The 13239-nt window shown below is 30.3% G+C and overlaps 1 pseudogene; it reads left to right on the plus strand.

Annotated features, from left to right (window-relative positions):
* The first annotated feature begins 5911 nt into the window (after nt 1–5911).
* LOC131642455 (5-methyltetrahydropteroyltriglutamate--homocysteine methyltransferase 1-like) lies at nt 5912–6543 on the plus strand (annotated as a pseudogene).
* The last annotated feature ends 6696 nt before the right edge of the window (nt 6544–13239 follow it).

A 13239-nucleotide genomic window follows, 5' to 3' on the forward strand; every position in this document is an offset into this window, starting at 1 on the left:
GTGACTACTTCGTTTGCTTGTTTGAACTGTCCAATTGATATTTTTGGTAGAGAATTCGGAATGGACTTAGTGTGCCTTCCGTTGGAACAACTTGATGTTATCCTGGATATGAATTGGTTGCAATTTAATCGGGTTCATATCAACTGTTTCACGAAGACGGTTATTTTTCTTGAAGATGTCAGTGTTGAGGATTTAGTGATGACGGCTAGAAAAGTGGATGAAGCAATGAAGGACGGGGCTGACATGTTTATGTTGATTGCATCTATGGAAGTGAAAAAGAAAGCGGTGAGTAGTGACTTACCGGTAGTATGTGAATTTCCAGAAGTTTTTCCAGAAGATGTAAGAGAGTTACCGCCAGAGAGGGAGGTAGAATTTGCTATTGAGTTAGTTCCTGGAACTAGTCTTGTGTCGATGGCGTCGTATCGTATGTCGGAATCTGAGTTAGCGGAGTTGAAGAGTCAGCTAGAAGAATTGCTGGAAAAAGAATTCATTCGTCTTAGTGTGTCGCCGTGGGGTGCATCGGTGTTGTTGGTAAAGAAGAAAGAAGGCTCTATGAGATTGTGTGTGGATTATAGGCAGCTGAATAAAGTTACTATCAAGAATCGGTATCCATTACCAAGGATTGATGATTTGATGGATCAACTGGTTGGTGCAAGCGTGTTCAGCAAAATTGACTAGAGGTCGGGATATCATCAGATTTGGGTGAAGACGGACGATATTCAGAAAATGGCATTTAGAACAAGGTATGGTCATTACGAATACACAGTGATGCCATTTGGAGTAACTAATGCACCAGGTGTTTTCATGGAGTATATGAATAGGATTTTCCATCCTTACCTGGATCAGTTCGTGGTGGTATTTATCGATGATATTCTAATATATTCTAAGAGTGAAGAAGAACATGCAGAGCATCTAAGGGTAGTATTAGAACTATTGAAGGAAAAGAAACTTTATGCGAAATTGTCAAAGTGTGAGTTCTGGCTAAGTGAAGTAAGCTTTCTTGGGCATGTAATTTCTAAAGATGGTATTGTCGTTGACCCAACGAAAGTAGAAGCAGTGTCTCAATAGGAAGCTCCGAAGTCAGTTTTCGAAATCCGTAGTTTCCTTGGTCTTGCGGGTTACTATAGGAAGTTCATTGAAGGTTTTTCAAAGTTAGCATTGCTGTTAACTAAGTTGACTAGGAAGGGTCAAGCGTTCATCTGGGATTCGAAATGTGAAGAAGGATTCCAAGAGTTGAAGAGGAGGCTGACTAGTGCGCCGATCCTGATTTTGCCGAATCCGGCATAATCTTTTGTTGTTTATTGTAATGCTTCATTAATGGGACTAGGAGGGGTACTGATGCTGAATCAACAGGTAGTCGCTTATGCGTAAAGACAACTCAAAGTGCATGAGAAGAATTACCCGACTCATGACTTAGAGTTGGCAGCAGTGGTGTTTGTGTTAAAATTGTGGAGGCATTATCTGTATGGTTCGAGGTTTGAAGTATTTAGTGATCACAAGAGTCTGAAGTACCTCTTTGATCAAAAAGAGCTAAATATGAGACAAAGAAGATGGTTAGAGTTCCTCAAGGATTATGATTTTCGATTGAATTACCATCCGGGTAAAGCAAACGTGGTTGCGGATGCTTTGAATAGGAAGTCCTTGCATATGTCTATGCCAATGGTGAGAGAATTGGATTTAATTGAACAATACAGAGATTTGAGTTTGGTATGCGAAGACACTCCTGTCAGTGTTAAGTTGGGTATGTTGAAGCTGACTAGTGGTATTCTGGAGGAGATTCGAGAAGGTCAGAAGACCGATGTCGAGTTGGTTGATAAGTTGACTCTAATTAACCAAGGCAAGGGAGGTGAATTCAGGATCGACGAGAACGGTATTTTGAGGTTTGGCAATCGTGTTTGTATTCCTGATGTTGCCGAAATGAGGAAGAGTATTCTCGAGGAAGGACATCGTAGTGGATTGAGTATTCATCCTGGTGCTACCAAGATGTATCATGACTTAAAGAAGCTGTTTTGGTGGCCTGGAATGAAAAGGAGATAGCTGAATTTGTCTATGCTTGTTTGACTTGCCAGAAGTCGAAGATTGAGCATCAGAAGCCGTATGGAGCTATGCAACCGTTATTTATTCTTGAATGGAAGTGGGATAGTATATCTATGGATTTCGTTTCTGGTTTGCCAAGGACGGTGAAAAACTATGAAGCCATTTGGGTTATTGTAGACAGGTTGACAAAGTCTGCTCACTTTATACCAATTTGAATGGATTATCCGATGGAGAAACTGGCTCAATTGTATATTGAGAAGATAGTGAGTTTACATGGTATCCCTTCGAGTATCGTGTCAGATAGAGATCCAAGGTTTACATCCAAATTTTGGGAAGGTTTGCAGAAGGCTTTGGGTACTAAGCTGAGATTGAGTTCTGCTTATCATCCGCAGACGGATGGACAGACGGAAAGAACTATTCAATCACTAGAAGATTTTTTGCGTGCTTGTGTACTGGAAAAAGGCGGTGCTTGGGATAGTTATCTACCCTTGATCGGTTTTACCTACAATAATAGTTTTCACTTGAGTATTGGTATGGCTCGGTTTGAAGCTTTGTATGGCCGAAGGTGTAGGACGCCCTTGAGTTGGTACGAGTCTGGCGAAAGTGTTGTGATTGGACCGGAAATTGTCTAGGAAACGAGGGAAAGGATTAAGATGATTCAGGAGAAGCTGAAGACTTCTCAAAGTCGTCAGAAGAGTTATCATGAAAAGAGGCGGAGAACACTAGAATATCAAGAAGGAGATCACGTGTTCATGAGAGTTACTCCTACGATTGGTATCGGACGAGCTCTAAAGTCAAAGAAATTGACTCCGCATTTTATTGGTCCGTTTCAGATTACGGAAAGAGTATCGGAAGTGGCGTATCGCATTATGTTGCCACCGACGCTTGCGAATCTGCATGATGTATTCCATGTGTCGCAATTGAGGAAATACATTGCTGATCCGTCTCATGTGATCCAAGTGGATGATGTACAGGTAAAAGATAATCTGACGGTTGAAGCTTTGCCTATGAGGATTGAAGATCGGAAGGTGAAACAATTGTGTGGCAAGGAGATAGCGTTGGTCAGAGTTGCTTGGGGAGGACCAGCCGGTGGAAAAGTTATGTGGGAATTGGAGAGCCAGATGAAAGACTCCTACCCGGAACTCTTTGCATAAGGTATGTTTTCGAGGACGAAAACTTTTCTAGTGGGGGAGAGTTGTAACACCCCGTAAATTTCTTTATTTAATTTAATTGATTTTTTTAATTAAATATTAGAATTAATTGAGTTATTAGAGAAATATGGAATAATGAGGCTAATGGGCCAGTGTTGCGAGTAGCGATTGGGGGGTGTGTCAGTTGCAAGGCCTTTTACTAAACTGAGGTTATATTTTTCATAAACAAGGAAAAGAGAGAAAGTTGTGAAAATTGGAAGCCAAGAGAGAACAGGAGAGCTAAACGTGAAATTGGGAGAAGAGCAAAGTGCGAAGAGCAAGAACATCCAAGAATTCGACTTCGAGGTAAGGGGGGATTCTTCTTGTTAACCTCTATTATGGGTATTATGAATGATTCGATTAAGATTGTATGTTAGGATTCTAAATTGGATTATAGGTCGGAGTTTGGGGTTTTTGGGTTTTGGAGAACTTTAGGTTCAATTCATGATGTGTGATGCAATTGATTTGTTGTGAATGATAATTGATGTTGGATATTGATGTTAAAACATGTTAGAAGTATGTGTAAATATGCATTTTTGTGCTGTTATGAGATTATGGACGTTTTGGTATGATTGGGTTCACATTTGGTATGAATGAATTGCTGCAGAAAAGTGATTTTTCTGCTATATCAGTAACGTAACCAGTTACATGAGGAGGGTAACCGATTACATGGTCTCAAAATAGGCAAAGAACTGCATTTCGCGATGATGTAACTGGTTACATCATTCAGGTAACCGGTTACCACTGGGCGAAATTGAAAAATAAAAGTTACTGTCAGTGATGTAACCGGTTACATCATTCAGGTAACCGGTTACCACTGAAGCTTTTTAGAAAAATGTTTATTTTAAATATTCGTAACATTTAAACCGTTAATCCTTTTTGTACGCCGTTTCGAGAACCCGTTAGATGAATTAATTCTCTATTTTATAAAATATATTAGGGAGTTATAACTTAAAATCATTTTGTTTTGTTTTGAGAATTGGTATTTGGTGGTAAATTGAGTAACGGTACGAATATATTATGCGGTGTTTTAGCTAGTATGATTATTGAGATGATAATATATTGTTGTGTTAAATGTATTATGTTGTGGTGAATATCAAATGGTTATGGTAATATTATGCTTTGTGTGTTGTGGATGAATGATTATGAACCGTTGGTGGATGTTAATGATGAGCATGTCGTGGTTGATGCATGCATTTCATAATCAAGTTGTGGGTTGTATCCCTTATGGTGGTGGGACAGCGGTAGCTAATTCCTATTGTGTGGAATTAGTGAGAGAAGTAGCCGAATCTTAATGGTGGTGGATCGGTGAGGTGGGTTATCCCGTGTTTGGTACCACATGCATTTAGTTGCATTGCATTAGGTTGTTGTGCACAATTGTAACATGAATGGAAGTTGTCCAATGTTATAATTTGTGTGTGTTTGATATGGATGGTTGTATTTGACGAATGTTGCTATACTATCTGAATATAATTGATTTGGGTGAATAATGTATGAATGAAGTTGTATTGTTTATATTCCTATAACATTTGTTAATGCGAATGAAACTCACCCTTACTGTTGTTATTTTTCAGATTGAGGAGTAGCTTTTGTACTTGGTGAGGATTAGCTCGTCAAGTAGTTCGTTAGAGTCAGTTGGGTCTGTGTCATGCTCTGGTCGTGTAACACTGTGAACGTTATTTTAGAGTTGACTGATAAACTCTTGTTTAGTTTATGGTTAAATGGTTGAATCATGAGTCTCCGACTCCGGATGTTTGATTATTCAGATGTTAGGAATATTCCGCTGTGTTAACATGTTATCTGGATAAATTTTGGTTTATCGTTCCTTTTATGGCATGACATGAATATTTGTTTATTTTATTGGAGTTGTAATACCCTTTTTCATGTTTTACTCTGATTTTTGTTAAATTTCCGCGGGGTTTAGAAGGGTGTTACATTTTGGTTTAATGAATTGTGAAACTATAAAAGTGCATAATTGACATGTATATGAAATAGTATGAAAGTTAATAATATTATAATTTATTTATTATGTATTATACATAAAATGAATACTAGTCACAAGATACATAATACATATGTTTTTACATGTTCCGGTAATGGCCTTTAACATGATAATGTTAACGAGGGATGTTGTACCAGCACCTTTAGTTGAAATTAAAATTTTGAAAATTTTAAAATATGGATTTATTGATTACCAAAGTAGTCAAATCCATAAAATATGTAATTTCAAATTACACTAAATCAATTGTGCAGTTTATTATTATAATTAAATTGTTTATTGAATATAGAATTTGTTAATTATTAAAGTGGTCAAATTCTTAAAAGTTTCCAATTGAATATTGATTATCAATTAACTTCAATCTATTATTTGATTTTGAAGTGGAAAAAAAAGTGTACCGTTTGATTTAGAATTATTTGAGTTAGGAATTTGTCAATCACCAAAGTGATCAAATGAAAAAAGTCCATATTTGAGTTAGTTTTCAAACTTTCTAAATGCCTGGGAAGGAGATTCTATCACAAAACTTACAAATGATAAAAGTCCATATTTTAAGGCTCCCATTTATCTTCAAAACATGATTGAGATTAGGAAAGTTGACAAAATATTTCGTCCTATTAATGAACCTATTATCTAAAAGGGTTTAATTTATTTTGGTAATGTTGCAATTATTTTGTTTTCCGTGAATATGTTATTTGTTCCTCCTATTAAAAAGGGTGGTATTGAAGTTATTGTGTATGTTAATCTATTTTCAGAGCTGCTACCTGCTATGAAATTGATTTGGCTATCAAGGATGAAGTATAAGACCTTGAAATTGTGGTATTTGATTTATCTAGATTCATGAGGCTTCCTTGAGAGAGGAACTTGCACTGAGGAAGTCGGAACATGCTCTCTACTTGGTCTGGTATATTCATTCCTTCAGTTTCACCATTCACCAATGTTGGTGTTCAGGATTCCACTAATGTATGTTTACCTTTCCAATATTAGGTTCTAATTTTTCCCTTATCTATGTTCCTACATTGTTATAATAATTTTCCATGTTTACAGATTCACACTCACATGTACTACTCATACTTCAACGACATCATTCACTCCATCATCGATATGAATGCTAATGTTATTGGCATTGAGAACTCTCATTCTGACGACAAGCTTTTTTCAGTCTTATATGAAGGAGTTGTTTATGGTGTTGGAATTGGACTTGGTGTCTATGACATCCACTCCTCAATAATACCATCTACTGTAGATATTACTAATAGGATTAACAATATGTTTGTTGTGCTTGAGAAGAACATTTTGATCCGGGCTATTGTCCAATGAAGTAGCATGAGTGTGGATAGAAGTAATTGTGAACTTATGCATTGATAGGAAAAAAAATAACTCACTTGAAAATGTTTTTTTTATTGTTTGCAGTTATTGTGAGAAGATTAGGGAAACTGCTAATAGGATCAGTGGGAAGGAGAAGATTATATAGATTGGGAGATGATCGAGTATCTTTGTTTGTATTATTAGTGATGTCAAACCAGTTATAATATAGCAGAATTTGAATAATTTGTTGTTGTTTGGTGATACATTATTAGAAGATCAAAATGTGATTTATTTGATCTTTATCCTATGGTTCAATTTGAAGGACTACAATATTACCATGTGATATATGAATCCATTTCTGAATAAACTAGGCAGAATTTCTCTCTTCAATTTTCTGAACCAAAATATGACTTGCCTTGGTTTACAAATTCAAGATCGGTGCTTGCACCTGCAGTAGAAGTTCCATTGCTTTGATATAGGATGTTGTGATAAAGAAACTTTTCCAATACTTTTGAAACAATTGACTATTAGTAATTAATGGTCTGTACAAACAAGAATCACTAATTGTTTTGTTCCCTGTGATAGCTTATAGTATGAAAGTTAATAATATTATAATTTATTTATTATGTATTATACATAAAATGAATACTAGTCACAAGATACATAATACATATGTTTTTACATGTTCTGGTAATGACCTTTAACATGATAATGTTAACGAGGGATATTGTACCAGCACTTTTAGTTGAAATTATAATTTTGAAAATTTTAAAATATGGATTTATTGATTACCAAAGTAGCAAATCCATAAAATTTGTAATTTCAAATCACACTAATTCAATTGTGCAGTTTATTATTATAATTATATTGTTTATTGAATATAGAATTTGTTAATCACTAAAGTGGTCAAATTCATAAAAGTTTTCAACTGAATATTGATTATCAATAAACTTCAATCTATTATTTGATTTTGAAGTGAAAAAAAAATGTACCGTTTAATTTGGAATTATATGAGTTAGGAATTTGTTAATCACCAAAGTGATCAAATTAATTAAAATTTATGATTCTAAATTATGGGAACTTGATTCAGGTGTTATGCGAATAACATGTTTGTGTTCAGTGATATTTATCATAAGACATATTAGATCATCCAAAGATGGATCATGACTTATTATTAATAAAATTAATGTATTTGTTGTCATACTTGATGCTTGTATATCCAAAGATAGACATGCATGTCGTTGTGAGTATGATTAACTTTTATTGAAATGATGTATTTAAGTTTTTCCCAAAGGTGAACTTTGAATACATGTTTAAAAATGATTAATTTGAATCCATGAAATTTAATCAAAGCCTTAACGTATGAACGTGTTTTAAATCATCGCAGTTACTAGTATGATGTTATGGACTTAGTTATGACATTAATAATGGATGAAAAACATGCAACCATTACAGAGGACATTACAAAAGATGAAAGGTCCAATAGGTCGTCTTTGAAATTGATTAGAAAGGATAATATCTAGGTCCATTTACAAAGTTTCTCGAAAGTCATGGTAAATGTGAACAATATACTATGCCTGACATACCACAACAAAATGGTGTTGTTGAAATGGAGAATGTATTATCATAAACATAATCAGGTCAATGTTAAATTATAGTAATGTGTTATCATTGGGGACGTCTACATTAAGTACCACTGTGTATTTTCTTTAATATGATTCCTTTCAAGACAGTTCCTAAAACTTCTTATGGATTGTGGACAGGATGGAAACCAAATATTAAGCAAAAGAAAAGGTGTATAATTCACATGAATAGGTATAAATTTATTGTCCTGTACATAGTACGAGAATAATTAAGTCTGGTAATGCTTAGTTTATTGAAAAATGGTCAGTTTAGTGGGAGTGTGAAATCACATAAATTGGATATTGTGAAGATTTTAGGATAATCTTCTTCACCTAAAGAATCCTTTCATGTCAACGTTTATTTAGTAGTGTTGTCGTCATAGAACATAAAGAGACAACAAATAATTATTCACTTGAATTTTCATTGATAACACATTACTATAATTTAACATATATTTTAATTTAATTTATAATTTAAATTTTCATTAAGGTTACAGTTTCATAAAACTATTTGTTTTCTAAACATTAATTTTTTTATTAGTCTACTAATTAATTAAAAAAATAGTAACTGATAATAAATAATAATTATTTCACAAAGCCTATTAAAATAGTATATTTATGATACCTTTAAGATAGAGTCAAAGAAATAAAAAAAAAACTAATAAATGGTAGGTGGTTATGAAATATAAAAAGAAATAGAAAATTTGTTATATATTTATAATAATTAAAACCAAAATATAATATTACTATTATAATTAGAGTAATTTTAAAATAAAAAGTAAAGTTAAAATATAAGAACATTAGTTTTTTTTTACTATAGTTATGTTTTTTGAATTTTAATATATTATATTTATTATACGGATATGTAAATTTATTATATTACGTAAAATAATATTTTATATTGAGTATCTAATTGAAATATGAATGTAAGTAGTTTTATTGATTTTATATATTTATAATTATTTAGTCATTAAAAATATAATTTTATATTTGTGATTGTATTTATGATTTATAAAAACTAATTAATTAAAAGTATATATAAAAATATGAATAATATAATAAATAATTTTATTCTTACATGATTTATTTTATTTTAAATAGACACTCTCAGTGTATGACCAAAATATAATTATATCAGTGTATGACTAAAATAGACACTCTCTGTATATGACCAAAATATTTATTATTATTCTTTGTTATAAATATAAGCTTATTTTTATAGCATTACTTTAATGAATTTTTAGTGCACAAACTTAGAAATTGAAAAATGTTTTAATAAATCTATAATTTTACATTTTTCATTATTTTCATTATAAATTTATGAATAAGTAATATATATATATATATATATATATATATATATATATATATATATATATATATATATATATAAATATATATATATATATATATATATATATATATATATATATATATATATATTAAGTTTATATTTTTATTTGTTTTATTTTTATTTTATTAAATACCCTTAATAATTGGAATAGAAATGCGGTTTTATTTCAATAAAAAATTTCAAAGTTTTTTTATATGCCAAAATAATAAATTTGATATGTGTTAGATTGAGCTTTTAAGAGACCATGTTAACAACATAAAAAAATTATTGCAAATATTTAAAATTTTGCAGAATTATATTGCCTTATCAGAATTTTAAATAAAAAAATCGTGTAATAAGTCATTGTACACATAGAGTTTTTTTTGAAAATCTTGGAATAAGTCTTTGTACACAGTTAATTTATATTTTAAATAAACATATAATGATGGGAATGAGAAAGAGAAAAAGATTAGAGATAAAAGTCTAAAGAAGCTGCTATAGTATTGCACGGAAAACGCAACCGATGATCCAAATCTGTATCCGTATTTAATGTAATCCAAAGGTGTTATACTAATAAAAATATATGATCATTAATTTTTATAGAATTTTAAAAATTGCACAAAAAACAAGTATACAATAAAAATGATGTGACATTTAATTCAAATGTGTAATATTTAATTATTGTAAAAAAAATTGATTCATATTATCTTCATATTAAAAAATAGTAATATAAATAAAAAGAGGCTCGAGAGAGTGTCATATATAATTGAGATGTGCGACATTTAATCATTATGGCTTAAATGCACTTTTGGTCCCTGTAAGTTAGCGAGTTTTTGATTTTCGTCCCTGTAAGTTATTTTTTTTTGTTTTAGTCCCTATATCTTACTTTTTGCTTGAGGTTTAGTCCCTAAAGCCATAATCCGCAGGAAAATCTGCAGGTTACCTGCGGATTTTCCTGTGAAATTTCCTGCGGATTTTGATTTTAGGGACTAAAACGAACGCGAAAGTGAAATATAGGGACTAAAACCAAAAAAAATAACTTACAGGGACGAAAATCAAAAACTCGCTAACTTACAGGGACCAAAAGTGCATTTAAGCCAATCATTATTCATAAATTGATATTGTTATAATGAATAATTATAACAATGAAGAAAATAACATATTTGCAACATTAAGAATTTAGCTTGGAAATTGTCTTTTTGTGGGAAAATTGCCCATGCCAATTACTCCTTTTATGAGTTTAGTAGAGATCCTATTCTATTTCTCTCATAATTGTATTTGGAGTGTAATTTTCTTTCTCTTTTGTGGGGTTGTTTTTGTTTTTTCCTTCCCCTTTGTAAAAAGGTTTGGAGAACCCTTAGTTCTCCATTTTATATAATCTCTTGCTTTCTAAAAAAAAATTACAATTATAAAAGTTCTATAATATATATATATATATATATATATATATATATATATATATATATATATATATATATATATATATATATATATATATATATATATATATATATATATATATATATATATATATATATATATATATATATATATATATATATCATAAAATAATTTGTACAAAAAATTATAATAATATAATAACAACAACAATAATAATATAATATAAATAGTAAATATTATGAATTTTTTTTAATAAGCAATCGATTATAAGATATCACACCAGGGGTGCTACCCTTACAACGAGAACACACTAGAAAGTGTTGGTACAAAGTAATGATAATTTATACCAATCATAAAAATTAATCCTACTCGGAGATTCCCTATTACTAACCCATCTCCACGAAAAATACAATATATTAGATATCACCTCATCAAAGCTAAAAAGAGCATTATCAAAAATGATGGTATTTCTCATATTCCAAATACACCATATTAAAGCCATCCAAATTGTATTTAGTTTAGCTTTAATATTGGTGTTTTTCACCTTTTCTTGAATACACCAAAAGCTCTTGAACTCTTATAGAGAAAGATTAACATCATTACCCAACCATATATAAATTCTATTTCATACCGCATTTGAGACATGACATTGATAGAAAAGATGATCCAAAGATTTCGGATGGTTAGAGCCAAAAGAACAATCTATGTAAGTAAACTTAGACACACCTCCATTGCCTAGTTGAACTTTTAGCGGTAGTCTATTGATAAGAAATCTCCAAAAAAATATCTTGATCTTTGAATTTATTTACGACAATAAACGATTAGAGTGGTTAGGTTCAATAAATATAATAGATATCCATAATTTTTTTTCTCGAAAAAGGTTGACTATTCGTATAATAGTAAAATATTAATTAAAAAATGAAAATGTATTTTGAAATTAAAAGATATAAAAAATATTTAAGGTTAAATGAAAAAAATAATAACATTATATCATTCTTATAATTTAAGATGTTGTAAACATAACTTCATAGATACGTGTTGCAATTATAAACACAATAAGGTTAACAATATAATGTTTTTCCTGAAATTTTACAAATCATAAGAAGTTAAGACATGAAAACCATCATCATTCAAAATTCATATATACATACTTAATCTTCAAGATTTCATCATATATAATTCATGGTAACATTAAACAATTACAATTAATTTATCAAAAATCTCACTAAATAAGTCATACCTATTTTCATGTTTGTCACCTTTGATTTAAATGTGCACTTGATTGCCTCCATTCACAACTTTTTTTTCTATACAATATATTCTGACCTCACATACTTTGTATTTTGCGATCAACCACTCTATTTACATTACATTGAAAACTGAATAATCTATACAAAAAAAATACAATATATATAATAATAATTACACCATATAGTACAATTTTGATTTTAGAAAAATTGAAAAAAAATCTATTATTCCTGTAACACAATGTTGCAATACTGCTTGAATTTCACGCCAGTGTGAAATGTGAAGGGAAGAGCGATATATAATAAGGTATATATAAAAAATTTACGTAACTCATTTTTCATTAATTACATATTGAATGAAAATCAAGAATTTGTATAAATTACATAAAGGAATACATTTCATAGTTAATTATCAGTTTAGAATAAGAATAATACAAAATATAAATTATCAAATTTAATACAATGAATATTTTTAATTCATGAGACAGAAAATTAAAGAAATTAAATGTATATTTATAATAATAAATAGTAGCTAGTCAATTAAAATAAGAATTTTTTTTATTAAATAATTTAATTATATAATACTCCCTTCGTTCCTTTTTAAGTGTAATTTTAGCAAAAAGCTCTTCCACCAAGATAGTAGATTATTAGAGCTATTTTTCCTATCATACCCTTATTTATTTTTCTCTTTCCAAATAAATTCATTCATACACTTTCTTTTTCCAATAACTAATTGAAAAATGTGAGGTGGAGTTATTGAGAAACTAAGGGTATAATTGATAAATTATAACATTAAATTATAAAACGACACTTAAATAGCAACAAAAAAATTCTTCTAAAACGATACTTAAAAAGGAACGGAGGGAGTACTTGTTTCTCAAAATATTTTGAAACAAAAATATGAGATTTATTTGTGGGCTTATGAATTAAAGAAATTTTTTTATGGAATGGATATAAAAAAATAATTCAACGTAAATATCACAAGAAAATTTATTAACCAAATTAATATCATAATATCAATGAGTGGGGTATTTAAAGCAAATAAATTCTATAATATTTAATTTTTGACTTAAAAGAAAATTAAAATCACAATGTTAAAAATTCC

The sequence above is a fragment of the Vicia villosa genome, unplaced genomic scaffold (genome assembly GCF_029867415.1).
Source record: "Vicia villosa cultivar HV-30 ecotype Madison, WI unplaced genomic scaffold, Vvil1.0 ctg.005049F_1_1, whole genome shotgun sequence".
NCBI classification, from domain to species: Eukaryota; Viridiplantae; Streptophyta; class Magnoliopsida; order Fabales; family Fabaceae; genus Vicia; species Vicia villosa.